This window comes from Protopterus annectens, chromosome 12.part0, assembly GCF_019279795.1.
Source record: "Protopterus annectens isolate FY-2018-M chromosome 12.part0, PAN1.0, whole genome shotgun sequence".
In the NCBI taxonomy this organism is placed as follows: Eukaryota; Metazoa; Chordata; order Ceratodontiformes; family Protopteridae; genus Protopterus; species Protopterus annectens.
Genome location: NC_056746.1, coordinates 601,269,647 through 601,287,316, shown reverse-complemented (window position 1 = coordinate 601,287,316; position 17,670 = coordinate 601,269,647). Strand labels below are relative to the sequence as shown.

General features: G+C 42.2%; 1 protein-coding gene and 5 non-coding genes across 6 annotated transcripts in view; 5 read left to right on the top strand and 1 right to left on the bottom strand.

Annotated features, from left to right (window-relative positions):
• LOC122816738 (mucin-4-like) overlaps nt 1-17,670 on the bottom strand; it is a 544,109-nt gene that overhangs the window by 423,868 nt on the left and 102,571 nt on the right. The gene's annotated exons all lie outside the window — the stretch shown is intronic.
• On the top strand, nt 2,220-2,301 carry TRNAL-UAG. Its single transcript has one exon. It is a non-coding gene; the product is annotated as a tRNA-Leu (tRNA).
• On the top strand, nt 5,419-5,500 carry TRNAL-UAG. The gene has a single exon. It is a non-coding gene; the product is annotated as a tRNA-Leu (tRNA).
• TRNAL-UAG lies at nt 8,618-8,699 on the top strand. Its single transcript has one exon. It is a non-coding gene; the product is annotated as a tRNA-Leu (tRNA).
• TRNAL-UAG lies at nt 11,813-11,894 on the top strand. The gene has a single exon. It is a non-coding gene; the product is annotated as a tRNA-Leu (tRNA).
• Nucleotides 14,968-15,049, top strand: TRNAL-UAG. Its single transcript has one exon. It is a non-coding gene; the product is annotated as a tRNA-Leu (tRNA).

Sequence of the window (17,670 nt, the reverse complement as noted above, 5' to 3'; positions counted from 1 at the left end):
ACTTTTTGCGTTATAAGGTAAGGTTTGAAATGTCATCAACATGGTACGGTACACCTCTTTTAAAAGAAGTTGAGAAATTTAAAAGAAAACGTGTGCCGGCAACTCTCCAAGTTCGGCTAAGAGCAGAAATAAACTATAATTCTGCACTGAGACTTGGCAGAGTATTACATAGGTTGCAGTTGAGCTTGATTAGCAGGTTGAGTTTGTGTCAGCTAATACAGATGCATAGCCTCCAAGGTTTGATGACTGGCAAGTAGAAGGGTCGCTGCACTTTCAGGACATTAAAAGCCTAGCACCTTTCGGTCGATAGCATAGAATTAATTCTTGTACGCGGCAGCATCTGAGAGGTAGACATGTTCTCACTGATGTCAACACAGACTTGGTGGCTAAAATCAGGTAGGAAGAAACGTCAAGAAAACACAGCATCTGGACTTGGTGGGTGAGCACAGCCAGGGAAAAAAAATGAGTAAATAAAAATGAAAAGGCAACACAACAAAAGCAGTGAAGGGGAAAAACTAAAATAAAGCACAGCAAAGCAATGAGACCCTATCACCGACCTGAAAGGATGACTTGAAGAAGAGCAGAGCAAAGGCCACAGTTGATAAGGGATCCCAAGCCTCAGCAATGCTCACCGTACAACCTTACAGAGAGCTGGGTCTCCTGATATGAAGAGCAAAAGTCTCACTAATAGGTTAGCGAGAGGCAGTGATCCAGTCGTGGGGAGAACACCACAAGGAGTTAAGCTGATACGCCTAGGAGACTTGGATTTAAAATTCTATCTGATACCGATAAAACGTTTCAAAGTGCAAGTCTAAGCTAAAGCATGGCATTTTGGGTATGCTAATCAGCAACTTCTTGCTGTTTTATTTTTATAGCATTTTTCCTTTGTCGGGTTTTGAAATCAAAGGATTGAACACAGTGCCGACATTCTATCTTTAGCCCTGCCTCAATGTCCTGATATTTGAGCAGCAGAGGGAACAGACTGATAGGAATTACCACCAAGACGGCTGATTGCAATGCTTTACCACTGAATCGGACCTGTAATATTTTCATCCTGTTTAAGCGGATTCACAAATTGAATCTGTTGTTGCTCAGTGTAGATGTGACCACACTTTTCTTTATTTATAAAATAAATTAAACAAACAATCTAAAAAGAAAGTGCTAAATCTTTTTTCCCTATGCAGCTAATAAATCCTTCATTTAATACTAAGGCATGAGTGCAAAGTCTATTATTATCTATGATCTGTGAATTGTCTCATTTTTTTTTAAGTGCTGCTTTTTTAGTCCATCTCGTGTTCTTGTTTTCCCCATCATTGCCCTGCGTTTGACTTTGCTAGTAGGAGTGACAACACTTTATGTGACGTGACTACCTCTGTTGTGAAGTAGTGCTCATTATGTCTTTCTTACTGACTGCCAGCAGGTTGCTTGCGTTGTGATGGAGTGCTTCCTATGTCTTTCTCACTGGCTATTGTCACAAACAGGTTGGCGGTTAGAACTCTGACGTCAGACATTCTACATGTAAAAATTACATTCTCGGCTGAAGTTTTATTAGTATCACCACCACTCAAGGTGTAGATGGTGCAGCTTTTGAGACAGGAGATTCTCTGCACTGTAGAGCATTCATACAGGTGAAGGCTGAGAGACTTTCAGATTTAAAACATCTTTTTCTCTGCAGTTTAGCCCATATCTCATTTTTAGTCTAGAGTTGTAGGTGATTTTCAAGAAGTACATTTACTCTTTCCTACATGGAGGTAGTAGAAATGTGTTCCTTCACCTCGTTTGTTTCCTTCCTCACTTAATTCTTTCATTCACTCATGTCTCACTTTATACAGTACAGTACAGGGAAAATGTGCCAAACAGCTTAAAGCAGCAGAAATAAAAATATCACTGGAAATGTCAGTAGAAAGAATCAGGGAAGGAGCCCTGGTAACCATAATAGCTGTTCTCCTGTCGAACACTAGGGTCTATGTTGCAAACATTCTGCTTTTCAGGTGCTTCCAGTCACAGGTTTCCTCGTTAGTATAACAGGGTCTGAATGATTTAATCTGGTAGCTAAAGCAGTAGGATAAGGGGCTGGGAGTTGGCATAATTGTTAAGGTACCACAAACCACAACAAAGTCCCGAAAAAAAAACAGGCATTGCTTATGTCTGGCAGTTGGTGCAGTTGATAAGGCTGTAAGCTGTACTGCTAAGGGTATAGAGTCTGAGTCATCCAGGGTGGTAGTGTGGCCGAGCGGTCTAAGGCGCTGGATTTAGGCTCCAGTCTCTCTGGAGGCGTGGGTTCGAATCCCACCACTGCCAATTTAAAGCTCTGAACTGCTGTGACGTGTTTTAATTCTCTCTCTCAGTCCTCATCTGCCTGTTGTGCATCCCCAAGCACGTCGATTAACCCAGACAGCGAATCAGAGCATGTGGGAGTTTCGGTTAGGCTCCTCATTGGTCTGTATGAGTGCATGCCTAGTACCTTACTGTGAACTCAGTCTCAGGACCTTTTCGCCGTTGTATCAGCAGTGGGTGTAGCACAGATATCAAGAAGGTCAGCCCCCCCCCTCTGTAGTGGTGTAGGCCAAAATGGTAGCAAACTTTGTGTAGGTGTATCCTCTAATGTTCTCGTGCGTTAGGTTATGCAGCTAAACCACGTCTGTTCCGCTCAGCGATACCTTAACCCATCTTTTACTTGAAAATGACAAGACCCTGCCCTGCTGAGTGGTAGCACGTTAGTTGAACTATGTATCATAAAGTCACTGGAAGAACCGAACATTTTATTCCTCTGTACATTGTGTTCCAAATGTACGCTACAGAGTTGAAAACAGCTGCTGTTTTAATAACTAGTTTTTATGTTCATAAGCAGCGTGTAGGCCTGTGGTGAAGGAGGCCATTGAGGGGCCTGTCTCAGTTTCTGCAGCACCCCAAAATACAGCCTAGTTACACAACAATGAAAAGTATCTCGATAACAAGTCCCTCCCTAAGGCATCACACTAAATGCCAGACTCACGCACGAAGCTTTGTAGCTGGGTGGGCTTAACGGCCGACATTTCGGTTGCCAGCAGATCGTTTTCAACCTATTGCACCACGGAGATGTGAGCACAAGCCTTCCAAAAGTTCAGAAAAAAAATAGAACCCTGTACATTATGCTACAAATTCAAAAGAGAGCAAGCTAAACGGTATGTTTCATCCTGCGAGAAATACTTTTAGTACTTTTTGCGTTATAAGGTAAGGTTTGAAATGTCATCAACATGGTACGGTACACCTCTTTTAAAAGAAGTTGAGAAATTTAAAAGAAAACGTGTGCCGGCAACTCTCCAAGTTCGGCTAAGAGCAGAAATAAACTGTAATTCTGCACTGAGACTTGGCAGAGTATTACATAGGTTGCAGTTGAGCTTGATTAGCAGGTTGAGTTTGTGTCAGCTAATACAGATGCATAGCCTCCAAGGTTTGATGACTGGCAAGTAGAAGGGTCGCTGCACTTTCAGGACATTAAAAGCCTAGCACCTTTCGGTCAATAGCATAGAATTAATTCTTGTACACGGCAGCATCCGAGAGGTAGACATGTTCTCACTGATGTCAACACAGACTTGGTGGCTAAAATCAGGTAGGAAGAAACGTCAAGAAAACACAGCATCTGGACTTGGTGGGTGAGCACAGCCAGGGAAAAAAAATGAGTAAATAAAAATGAAAAGGCAACACAACAAAAGCAGTGAAGGGGAAAACTAAAATAAAGCACAGCAAAGCAATGAGACCCTATCACCGACCTGAAAGGATGACTTGAAGAAGAGCAGAGCAAAGGCCACAGTTGATAAGGGATCCCAAGCCTCAGCAATGCTCACCGTACAACCTTACAGAGAGCTGGGTCTCCTGATATGAAGAGCAAAAGTCTCACTAATAGGTTAGCGAGAGGCAGTGATCCAGTCGTGGGGAGAACACCACAAGGAGTTAAGCTGATACGCCTAGGAGACTTGGATTTAAAATTCTATCTGATACCGATAAAACGTTTCAAAGTGCAAGTCTAAGCTAAAGCATGGCATTTTGGGTATGCTAATCAGCAACTTCTTGCTGTTTTATTTTTATAGCATTTTTCCTTTGTCGGGTTTTGAAATCAAAGGATTGAACACAGTGCCGACATTCTATCTTTAGCCCTGCCTCAATGTCCTGATATTTGAGCAGCAGAGGGAACAGACTGATAGGAATTACCACCAAGACGGCTGATTGCAATGCTTTACCACTGAATCGGACCTGTAATATTTTCATCCTGTTTAAGCGGATTCACAAATTGAATCTGTTGTTGCTCAGTGTAGATGTGACCACACTTTTCTTTATTTATAAAATAAATTAAACAAACAATCTAAAAAAGAAAGTGCTAAATCTTTTTTCCCTATGCAGCTAATAAATCCTTCATTTAATACCAAGGCATGAGTGCAAAGTCTTTTTATTATCTATGATCTGTGAATTGTCTCATTTTTTTTTAAGTGCTGCTTTTTTAGTCCATCTCGTGTTCTTGTTTTCCCCATCATTGCCCTGCGTTTGACTTTGCTAGTAGGAGTGACAACACTTTATGTGACGTGACTACCTCTGTTGTGAAGTAGTGCTCATTATGTCTTTCTTACTGACTGCCAGCAGGTTGCTTGCGTTGTGATGGAGTGCTTCCTATGTCTTTCTCACTGGCTATTGTCACAAACAGGTTGGCGGTTAGAACTCTGACGTCAGACATTCTACATGTAAAAATTACATTCTCGGCTGAAGTTTTATTAGTATCACCACCACTCAAGGTGTAGATGGTGCAGCTTTTGAGACAGGAGATTCTCTGCACTGTAGAGCATTCATACAGGTGAAGGCTGAGAGACTTTCAGATTTAAAACATCTTTTTCTCTGCAGTTTAGCCCATATCTCATTTTTAGTCTAGAGTTGTAGGTGATTTTCAAGAAGTACATTTACTCTTTCCTACATGGAGGTAGTAGAAATGTGTTCCTTCACCTCGTTTGTTTCCTTCCTCACTTAATTCTTTCATTCACTCATGTCTCACTTTATACAGTACAGTACAGGGAAAAATGTGCCAAACAGCTTAAAGCAGCAGAAATAAAAATATCACTGGAAATGTCAGTAGAAAGAATCAGGGAAGGAGCCCTGGTAACCATAATAGCTGTTCTCCTGTCGAACACTAGGGTCTATGTTGCAAACATTCTGCTTTTCAGGTGCTTCCAGTCACAGGTTTCCTCGTTAGTATAACAGGGTCTGAATGATTTAATCTGGTAGCTAAAGCAGTAGGATAAGGGGCTGGGAGTTGGCATAATTGTTAAGGTACCACAAACCACAACAAAGTCCCGAAAAAAAAAACAGGCATTGCTTATGTCTGGCAGTTGGTGCAGTTGATAAGGCTGTAAGCTGTACTGCTAAGGGTATAGAGTCTGAGTCATCCAGGGTGGTAGTGTGGCCGAGCGGTCTAAGGCGCTGGATTTAGGCTCCAGTCTCTCTGGAGGCGTGGGTTCAAATCCCACCACTGCCAATTTAAAGCTCTGAACTGCTGTGACGTGTTTTTAATTCTCTCTCTCAGTCCTCATCTGCCTGTTATGCATCCCCAAGCACGTCGATTAACCCAGACAGCGAATCAGAGCATGTGGGAGTTTCGGTTAGGCTCCTCATTGGTCTGTATGAGTGCATGCCTAGTACCTTACTGTGAACTCAGTCTCAGGACCTTTTCGCCGTTGTATCAGCAGTGGGTGTAGCACAGATATCAAGAAGGTCAGCCCCCCCCCTCTGTAGTGGTGTAGGCCAAAATGGTAGCAAACTTTGTGTAGGTGTATCCTCTAATGTTCTCGCATGCTAGGTTATGCAGCTAAACCACGCCTCTTCCGGTCAGCGATACCTTAACCCATCTTTTACTTGAAAATGACAAGACCCTGCCCTGCTGAGTGGTAGCACGTTAGTTGAACTATGTATCATAAAGTCACTGGAAGAACCGAACATTTTATTCCTCTGTACATTGTGTTCCAAATGTACGCTACAGAGTTGAAAACAGCTGCTGTTTTAATAACTAGTTTTTATGTTCATAAGCAGCGTGTAGGCCTGTGGTGAAGGAGGCCATTGAGGGGCCTGTCTCAGTTTCTGCAGCACCCCAAAATACAGCCTAGTTACACAACAATGAAAAGTATCTCGATAACAAGTCCCTCCCTAAGGCATCACACTAAATGCCAGACTCACGCACGAAGCTTTGTAGCTGGGTGGGCTTAACGGCCGACATTTCGGTTGCCAGCAGATCGTTTTCAACCTATTGCACCACGGAGATGTGAGCACAAGCCTTCCAAAAGTTCAGAAAAAAAATAGAACCCTGTACATTATGCTACAAATTCAAAAGAGAGCAAGCTAAACGGTATGTTTCATCCTGCGAGAAATACTTTTAGTACTTTTTGCGTTATAAGGTAAGGTTTGAAATGTCATCAACATGGTACGGTACACCTCTTTTAAAAGAAGTTGAGAAATTTAAAAGAAAACGTGTGCCGGCAACTCTCCAAGTTCGGCTAAGAGCAGAAATAAACTGTAATTCTGCACTGAGACTTGGCAGAGTATTACATAGGTTGCAGTTGAGCTTGATTAGCAGGTTGAGTTTGTGTCAGCTAATACAGATGCATAGCCTCCAAGGTTTGATGACTGGCAAGTAGAAGGGTCGCTGCACTTTCAGGACATTAAAAGCCTAGCACCTTTCGGTCAATAGCATAGAATTAATTCTTGTACACGACAGCATCTGAGAGGTAGACATATTCTCACTGATGTCAACACAGACTTGGTGGCTAAAATCAGGTAGGAAGAAACGTCAAGAAAACACAGCATCTGGACTTGGTGGGTGAGCACAGCCAGGGAAAAAAAATGAGTAAATAAAAATGAAAAGGCAACACAACAAAAGCAGTGAAGGGGAAAAACTAAAATAAAGCACAGCAAAGCAATGAGACCCTATCACCGACCTGAAAGGATGACTTGAAGAAGAGCAGAGCAAAGGCCACAGTTGATAAGGGATCCCAAGCCTCAGCAATGCTCACCGTACAACCTTACAGAGAGCTGGGTCTCCTGATATGAAGAGCAAAAGTCTCACTAATAGGTTAGCGAGAGGCAGTGATCCAGTCGTGGGGAGAACACCACAAGGAGTTAAGCTGATACGCCTAGGAGACTTGGATTTAAAATTCTATCTGATACCGATAAAACGTTTCAAAGTGCAAGTCTAAGCTAAAGCATGGCATTTTGGGTATGCTAATCAGCAACTTCTTGCTGTTTTATTTTTATAGCATTTTTCCTTTGTCGGGTTTTGAAATCAAAGGATTGAACACAGTGCCGACATTCTATCTTTAGCCCTGCCTCAATGTCCTGATATTTGAGCAGCAGAGGGAACAGACTGATAGGAATTACCACCAAGACGGCTGATTGCAATGCTTTACCACTGAATCGGACCTGTAATATTTTCATCCTGTTTAAGCGGATTCACAAATTGAATCTGTTGTTGCTCAGTGTAGATGTGACCACACTTTTCTTTATTTATAAAATAAATTAAACAAACAATCTAAAAAGAAAGTGCTAAATCTTTTTTCCCTATGCAGCTAATAAATCCTTCATTTAATACCAAGGCATGAGTGCAAAGTCTTTTATTATCTATGATCTGTGAATTGTCTCATTTTTTTTTTAAGTGCTGCTTTTTTAGTCCATCTCGTGTTCTTGTTTTCCCCATCATTGCCCTGCGTTTGACTTTGCTAGTAGGAGTGACAACACTTTATGTGACGTGACTACCTCTGTTGTGAAGTAGTGCTCATTATGTCTTTCTTACTGACTGCCAGCAGGTTGCTTGCGTTGTGATGGAGTGCTTCCTATGTCTTTCTCACTGGCTATTGTCACAAACAGGTTGGCGGTTAGAACTCTGACGTCAGACATTCTACATGTAAAAATTACATTCTCGGCTGAAGTTTTATTAGTATCACCACCACTCAAGGTGTAGATGGTGCAGCTTTTGAGACAGGAGATTCTCTGCACTGTAGAGCATTCATACAGGTGAAGGCTGAGAGACTTTCAGATTTAAAACATCTTTTTCTCTGCAGTTTAGCCCATATCTCATTTTTAGTCTAGAGTTGTAGGTGATTTTCAAGAAGTACATTTACTCTTTCCTACATGGAGGTAGTAGAAATGTGTTCCTTCACCTCGTTTGTTTCCTTCCTCACTTAATTCTTTCATTCACTCATGTCTCACTTTATACAGTACAGTACAGGGAAAAATGTGCCAAACAGCTTAAAGCAGCAGAAATAAAAATATCACTGGAAATGTCAGTAGAAAGAATCAGGGAAGGAGCCCTGGTAACCATAATAGCTGTTCTCCTGTCGAACACTAGGGTCTATGTTGCAAACATTCTGCTTTTCAGGTGCTTCCAGTCACAGGTTTCCTCGTTAGTATAACAGGGTCTGAATGATTTAATCTGGTAGCTAAAGCAGTAGGATAAGGGGCTGGGAGTTGGCATAATTGTTAAGGTACCACAAACCACAACAAAGTCCCGAAAAAAAAACAGGCATTGCTTATGTCTGGCAGTTGGTGCAGTTGATAAGGCTGTAAGCTGTACTGCTAAGGGTATAGAGTCTGAGTCATCCAGGGTGGTAGTGTGGCCGAGCGGTCTAAGGCGCTGGATTTAGGCTCCAGTCTCTCTGGAGGCGTGGGTTCGAATCCCACCACTGCCAATTTAAAGCTCTGAACTGCTGTGACGTGTTTTTAATTCTCTCTCTCAGTCCTCATCTGCCTGTTATGCATCCCCAAGCACGCCGATTAACCCAGACAGCGAATCAGAGCATGTGGGAGTTTCGGTTAGGCTCCTCATTGGTCTGTATGAGTGCATGCCTAGTACCTTACTGTGAACTCAGTCTCAGGACCTTTTCGCCGTTGTATCAGCAGTGGGTGTAGCACAGATATCAAGAAGGTCAGCCCCCCCCCTCTGTAGTGGTGTAGGCCAAAATGGTAGCAAACTTTGTGTAGGTGTATCCTCTAATGTTCTCGTGCGTGAGGTTATGCAGCTAAACTACGTCTCTTCCGTTCAGCGATACCTTAACCCATCTTTTACTTGAAAATGACAAGACCCTGCCCTGCTGAGTGGTAGCACGTTAGTTGAACTATGTATCATAAAGTCACTGGAAGAACCGAACATTTTATTCCTCTGTACATTGTGTTCCAAATGTACGCTACAGAGTTGAAAACAGCTGCTGTTTTAATAACTAGTTTTTATGTTCATAAGCAGCGTGTAGGCCTGTGGTGAAGGAGGCCATTGAGGGGCCTGTCTCAGTTTCTGCAGCACCCCAAAATACAGCCTAGTTACACAACAATGAAAAGTATCTCGATAACAAGTCCCTCCCTAAGGCATCACACTAAATGCCAGACTCACGCACGAAGCTTTGTAGCTGGGTGGGCTTAACGGCCGACATTTCGGTTGCCAGCAGATCGTTTTCAACCTATTGCACCACGGAGATGTGAGCACAAGCCTTCCAAAAGTTCAGAAAAAATAGAACCCTGTACATTATGCTACAAATTCAAAAGAGAGCAAGCTAAACGGTATGTTTCATCCTGCGAGAAATACTTTTAGTACTTTTTGCGTTATAAGGTAAGGTTTGAAATGTCATCAACATGGTACGGTACACCTCTTTTAAAAGAAGTTGAGAAATTTAAAAGAAAAGCGTGTGCGGCAACTCTCAAAGTTCGGCTAAGAGCAGAAATAAACTATAATTCTGCACTGAGACTTGGCAGAGTATTACATAGGTTGCAGTTGAGGTTGATTAGCAGGTTGAGTTTGTGTCAGCTAATACAGATGCATAGCCTCCAAGGTTTGATGACTGGCAAGTAGAAGGGTCGCTGCACTTTCAGGACATTAAAAGCCTAGCACCTTTCGGTCGATAGCATAGAATTAATTCTTGTACGACAGCATCTGAGAGGTAGACATGTTCTCACTGATGTCAACACAGACTTGGTGGCTAAAATCAGGTAGGAAGAAACGTCAAGAAAACACAGCATCTGGACTTGGTGGGTGAGCACAGCCAGGGAAAAAAAAATGAGTAAATAAAAATGAAAAGGCAACACAACAAAAGCAGTGAAGGGGAAAACTAAAATAAAGCACAGCAAAGCAATGAGACCCTATCACCGACCTGAAAGGATGACTTGAAGAAGAGCAGAGCAAAGGCCACAGTTGATAAGGGATCCCAAGCCTCAGCAATGCTCACCGTACAACCTTACAGAGAGCTGGGTCTCCTGATATGAAGAGCAAAAGTCTCACTAATAGGTTAGCGAGAGGCAGTGATCCAGTCGTGGGGAGAACACCACAAGGAGTTAAGCTGATACGCCTAGGAGACTTGGATTTAAAATTCTATCTGATACCGATAAAACGTTTCAAAGTGCAAGTCTAAGCTAAAGCATGGCATTTTGGGTATGCTAATCAGCAACTTCTTGCTGTTTTATTTTTATAGCATTTTTCCTTTGTCGGGTTTTGAAATCAAAGGATTGAACACAGTGCCGACATTCTATCTTTAGCCCTGCCTCAATGTCCTGATATTTGAGCAGCAGAGGGAACAGACTGATAGGAATTACCACCAAGACGGCTGATTGCAATGCTTTACCACTGAATCGGACCTGTAATATTTTCATCCTGTTTAAGCGGATTCACAAATTGAATCTGTTGTTGCTCAGTGTAGATGTGACCACACTTTTCTTTATTTATAAAATAAATTAAACAAACAATCTAAAAAAGAAAGTGCTAAATCTTTTTTCCCTATGCAGCTAATAAATCCTTCATTTAATACCAAGGCATGAGTGCAAAGTCTTTTTATTATCTATGATCTGTGAATTGTCTCATTTTTTTTTTAAGTGCTGCTTTTTTAGTCCATCTCGTGTTCTTGTTTTCCCCATCATTGCCCTGCGTTTGACTTTGCTAGTAGGAGTGACAACACTTTATGTGACGTGACTACCTCTGTTGTGAAGTAGTGCTCATTATGTCTTTCTTACTGACTGCCAGCAGGTTGCTTGCGTTGTGATGGAGTGCTTCCTATGTCTTTCTCACTGGCTATTGTCACAAACAGGTTGGCGGTTAGAACTCTGACGTCAGACATTCTACATGTAAAAATTACATTCTCGGCTGAAGTTTTATTAGTATCACCACCACTCAAGGTGTAGATGGTGCAGCTTTTGAGACAGGAGATTCTCTGCACTGTAGAGCATTCATACAGGTGAAGGCTGAGAGACTTTCAGATTTAAAACATCTTTTTCTCTGCAGTTTAGCCCATATCTCATTTTTAGTCTAGAGTTGTAGGTGATTTTCAAGAAGTACATTTACTCTTTCCTACATGGAGGTAGTAGAAATGTGTTCCTTCACCTCGTTTGTTTCCTTCCTCACTTAATTCTTTCATTCACTCATGTCTCACTTTATACAGTACAGTACAGGGAAAAATGTGCCAAACAGCTTAAAGCAGCAGAAATAAAAATATCACTGGAAATGTCAGTAGAAAGAATCAGGAAGGAGCCCTGGTAACCATAATAGCTGTTCTCCTGTCGAACACTAGGGTCTATGTTGCAAACATTCTGCTTTTCAGGTGCTTCCAGTCACAGGTTTCCTCGTTAGTATAACAGGGTCTGAATGATTTAATCTGGTAGCTAAAGCAGTAGGATAAGGGGCTGGGAGTTGGCATAATTGTTAAGGTACCACAAACCACAACAAAGTCCCGAAAAAAAACAGGCATTGCTTATGTCTGGCAGTTGGTGCAGTTGATAAGGCTGTAAGCTGTACTGCTAAGGGTATAGAGTCTGAGTCATCCAGGGTGGTAGTGTGGCCGAGCGGTCTAAGGCGCTGGATTTAGGCTCCAGTCTCTCTGGAGGCGTGGGTTCGAATCCCACCACTGCCAGTTTAAAGCTCTGAACTGCTGTGACGTGTTTTTAATTCTCTCTCTCAGTCCTCATCTGCCTGTTATGCATCCCCAAGCACGTCGATTAACCCAGACAGCGAATCAGAGCATGTGGGAGTTTCGGTTAGGCTCCTCATTGGTCTGTATGAGTGCATGCCTAGTACCTTACTGTGAACTCAGTCTCAGGACCTTTTCGCCGTTGTATCAGCAGTGGGTGTAGCACAGATATCAAGAAGGTCAGCCCCCCCCCTCTGTAGTGGTGTAGGCCAAAATGGTAGCAAACTTTGTGTAGGTGTATCCTCTAATGTTCTCGTGCGTAGGGTTATGCTGCTAAACAACGTCTCTTCCGTTCAGCGATACCTTAACCCATCTTTTACTTGAAAATGACAAGACCCTGCCCTGCTGAGTGGTAGCACGTTAGTTGAACTATGTATCATAAAGTCACTGGAAGAACCGAACATTTTATTCCTCTGTACATTGTGTTCCAAATGTACGCTACAGAGTTGAAAACAGCTGCTGTTTTAATAACTAGTTTTATGTTCATAAGCAGCGTGTAGGCCTGTGGTGAAGGAGGCCATTGAGGGGCCTGTCTCAGTTTCTGCAGCACCCCAAAATACAGCCTAGTTACACAACAATGAAAAGTATCTCGATAACAAGTCCCTCCCTAAGGCATCACACTAAATGCCAGACTCACGCACGAAGCTTTGTAGCTGGGTGGGCTTAACGGCCGACATTTCGGTTGCCAGCAGATCGTTTTCAACCTATTGCACCACGGAGATGTGAGCACAAGCCTTCCAAAAGTTCAGAAAAAAAATAGAACCCTGTACATTATGCTACAAATTCAAAAGAGAGCAAGCTAAACGGTATGTTTCATCCTGCGAGAAATACTTTTAGTACTTTTTGCGTTATAAGGTAAGGTTTGAAATGTCATCAACATGGTACGGTACACCTCCTTGCCGCAACTCAAGTTCGCTAAGAGCAGAAATAAACTATAATTCTGCACTGAGACTTGGCAGAGTATTACATAGGTTGCAGTTGAGGTTGATTAGCAGGTTGAGTTTGTGTCAGCTAATACAGATGCATAGCCTCCAAGGTTTGATGACTGGCAAGTAGAAGGGTCGCTGCACTTTCAGGACATTAAAAGCCTAGCACCTTTCGGTCGATAGCATAGAATTAATTCTTGTACGCGGCAGCATCTGAGAGGTAGACATGTTCTCACTGATGTCAACACAGACTTGGTGGCTAAAATCAGGTAGGAAGAAACGTCAAGAAAACACAGCATCTGGACTTGGTGGGTGAGCACAGCCAGGGAAAAAAATGAGTAAATAAAAATGAAAAGGCAACACAACAAAAGCAGTGAAGGGGAAAACTAAAATAAAGCACAGCAAAGCAATGAGACCCTATCACCAACCTGAAAGGATGACTTGAAGAAGAGCAGAGCAAAGGCCACAGTTGATAAGGGATCCCAAGCCTCAGCAATGCTCACCGTACAACCTTACAGAGAGCTGGGTCTCCTGATATGAAGAGCAAAAGTCTCACTAATAGGTTAGCGAGAGGCAGTGATCCAGTCGTGGGGAGAACACCACAAGGAGTTAAGCTGATACGCCTAGGAGACTTGGATTTAAAATTCTATCTGATACCGATAAAACGTTTCAAAGTGCAAGTCTAAGCTAAAGCATGGCATTTTGGGTATGCTAATCAGCAACTTCTTGCTGTTTTATTTTTATAGCATTTTTCCTTTGTCGGGTTTTGAAATCAAAGGATTGAACACAGTGCCGACATTCTATCTTTAGCCCTGCCTCAATGTCCTGATATTTGAGCAGCAGAGGGAACAGACTGATAGGAATTACCACCAAGACGGCTGATTGCAATGCTTTACCACTGAATCGGACCTGTAATATTTTCATCCTGTTTAAGCGGATTCACAAATTGAATCTGTTGTTGCTCAGTGTAGATGTGACCACACTTTTCTTTATTTATAAAATAAATTAAACAAACAATCTAAAAAAGAAAGTGCTAAATCTTTTTCCCTATGCAGCTAATAAATCCTTCATTTAATACCAAGGCATGAGTGCAAAGTCTTTTTATTATCTATGATCTGTGAATTGTCTCATTTTTTTTTTAAGTGCTGCTTTTTTAGTCCATCTCGTGTTCTTGTTTTCCCCATCATTGCCCTGCGTTTGACTTTGCTAGTAGGAGTGACAACACTTTATGTGACGTGACTACCTCTGTTGTGAAGTAGTGCTCATTATGTCTTTCTTACTGACTGCCAGCAGGTTGCTTGCGTTGTGATGGAGTGCTTCCTATGTCTTTCTCACTGGCTATTGTCACAAACAGGTTGGCGGTTAGAACTCTGACGTCAGACATTCTACATGTAAAAATTACATTCTCGGCTGAAGTTTTATTAGTATCACCACCACTCAAGGTGTAGATGGTGCAGCTTTTGAGACAGGAGATTCTCTGCACTGTAGAGCATTCATACAGGTGAAGGCTGAGAGACTTTCAGATTTAAAACATCTTTTTCTCTGCAGTTTAGCCCATATCTCATTTTTAGTCTAGAGTTGTAGGTGATTTTCAAGAAGTACATTTACTCTTTCCTACATGGAGGTAGTAGAAATGTGTTCCTTCACCTCGTTTGTTTCCTTCCTCACTTAATTCTTTCATTCACTCATGTCTCACTTTATACAGTACAGTACAGGGAAAAATGTGCCAAACAGCTTAAAGCAGCAGAAATAAAAATATCACTGGAAATGTCAGTAGAAAGAATCAGGAAGGAGCCCTGGTAACCATAATAGCTGTTCTCCTGTCGAACACTAGGGTCTATGTTGCAAACATTCTGCTTTTCAGGTGCTTCCAGTCACAGGTTTCCTCGTTAGTATAACAGGGTCTGAATGATTTAATCTGGTAGCTAAAGCAGTAGGATAAGGGGCTGGGAGTTGGCATAATTGTTAAGGTACCACAAACCACAACAAAGTCCCGAAAAAAACAGGCATTGCTTATGTCTGGCAGTTGGTGCAGTTGATAAGGCTGTAAGCTGTACTGCTAAGGGTATAGAGTCTGAGTCATCCAGGGTGGTAGTGTGGCCGAGCGGTCTAAGGCGCTGGATTTAGGCTCCAGTCTCTCTGGAGGCGTGGGTTTGAATCCCACCACTGCCAATTTAAAGCTCTGAACTGCTGTGACGTGTTTTTAATTCTCTCTCTCAGTCCTCATCTGCCTGTTATGCATCCCCAAGCACGTCGATTAACCCAGACAGCGAATCAGAGCATGTGGGAGTTTCGGTTAGGCTCCTCATTGGTCTGTATGAGTGCATGCCTAGTACCTTACTGTGAACTCAGTCTCAGGACCTTTTCGCCGTTGTATCAGCAGTGGGTGTAGCACAGATATCAAGAAGGTCAGCCCCCCCCCTCTGTAGTGGTGTAGGCCAAAATGGTAGCAAACTTTGTGTAGGTGTATCCTCTAATGTTCTCGTGCGTTAGGTTATGCAGCTAAACTACGTCTCTTCCGTTCAGCGATACCTTAACCCATCTTTTACTTGAAAATGACAAGACCCTGCCCTGCTGAGTGGTAGCACGTTAGTTGAACTATGTATCATAAAGTCACTGGAAGAACCGAACATTTTATTCCTCTGTACATTGTGTTCCAAATGTACGCTACAGAGTTGAAAACAGCTGCTGTTTTAATAACTAGTTTTTATGTTCATAAGCAGCGTGTAGGCCTGTGGTGAAGGAGGCCATTGAGGGGCCTGTCTCAGTTTCTGCAGCACCCCAAAATACAGCCTAGTTACACAACAATGAAAAGTATCTCGATAACAATTCCCTCCCTAAGGCATCACACTAAATGCCAGACTCACGCATGAAGCTTTGTAGCTGGGTGGACTTAACGGCCGACATTTCGGTTGCCAGCAGATCGTTTTCAACCTATTGCACCACGGAGATGTGAGCACAAGCCTTCCAAAAGTTCAGAAAAAAAATAGAACCCTGTACATTATGCTACAAATTCAAAAGAGAGCAAGCTAAACGGTATGTTTCATCCTGCGAGAAATACTTTTAGTACTTTTTGCGTTATAAGGTAAGGTTTGAAATGTCGTCGACATGGTACGGTACACCTCTTTTAAAAGAAGTTGAGAAATTTAAAAGAAAGCCGCGGCAACTCCAAGTTCGGCTAAGAGCAGAAATAAACTATAATTCTGCACTGAGACTTGGCAGAGTATTACATAGGTTGCAGTTGAGGTTGATTAGCAGGTTGAGTTTGTGTCAGCTAATACAGATGCATAGCCTCCAAGGTTTGATGACTGGCAAGTAGAAGGGTCGCTGCACTTTCAGGACATTAAAAGCCTAGCACCTTTCGGTCGATAGCATAGAATTAATTCTTGTACGCGGCAGCATCTGAGAGGTAGACATGTTCTCACTGATGTCAACACAGACTTGGTGGCTAAAATCAGGTAGGAAGAAACGTCAAGAAAACACAGCATCTGGACTTGGTGGGTGAGCACAGCCAGGGGAAAAAAATGAGTAAATAAAAATGAAAAGGCAACACAACAAAAGCAGTGAAGGGGAAAAACTAAAATAAAGCACAGCAAAGCAATGAGACCCTATCACCGACCTGAAAGGATGACTTGAAGAAGAGCAGAGCAAAGGCCACAGTTGCTAAGGGATCCCAAGCCTCAGCAATGCTCACCGTACAACCTTACAGAGAGCTGGGTCTCCTGATATGAAGAGCAAAAGTCTCACTAATAGGTTAGCGAGAGGCAGTGATCCAGTCGTGGGGAGAACACCACAAGGAGTTAAGCTGATACGCCTAGGAGACTTGGATTTAAAATTCTATCTGATACCGATAAAACGTTTCAAAGTGCAAGTCTAAGCTAAAGCATGGCATTTTGGGTATGCTAATCAGCAACTTCTTGCTGTTTTATTTTTATAGCATTTTTCCTTTGTCGGGTTTTGAAATCAAAGGATTGAACACAGTGCCGACATTCTATCTTTAGCCCTGCCTCAATGTCCTGATATTTGAGCAGCAGAGGGAACAGACTGATAGGAATTACCACCAAGACGGCTGATTGCAATGCTTTACCACTGAATCGGACCTGTAATATTTTCATCCTGTTTAAGCGGATTCACAAATTGAATCTGTTGTTGCTCAGTGTAGATGTGACCACACTTTTCTTTATTTATAAAATAAATTAAACAAACAATCTAAAAAAGAAAGTGCTAAATCTTTTTTCCCTATGCAGCTAATAAATCCTTCATTTAATACCAAGGCATGAGTGCAAAGTCTTTTTATTATCTATGATCTGTGAATTGTCTCATTTTTTTTTTAAGTGCTGCTTTTTTAGTCCATCTCGTGTTCTTGTTTTCCCCATCATTGCCCTGCGTTTGACTTTGCTAGTAGGAGTGACAACACTTTATGTGACGTGACTACCTCTGTTGTGAAGTAGTGCTCATTATGTCTTTCTTACTGACTGCCAGCAGGTTGCTTGCGTTGTGATGGAGTGCTTCCTATGTCTTTCTCACTGGCTATTGTCACAAACAGGTTGGCGGTTAGAACTCTGACGTCAGACATTCTACATGTAAAAATTACATTCTCGGCTGAAGTTTTATTAGTATCACCACCACTCAAGGTGTAGATGGTGCAGCTTTTGAGACAGGAGATTCTCTGCACTGTAGAGCATTCATACAGGTGAAGGCTGAGAGACTTTCAGATTTAAAACATCTTTTTCTCTGCAGTTTAGCCCATATCTCATTTTTAGTCTAGAGTTGTAGGTGATTTTCAAGAAGTA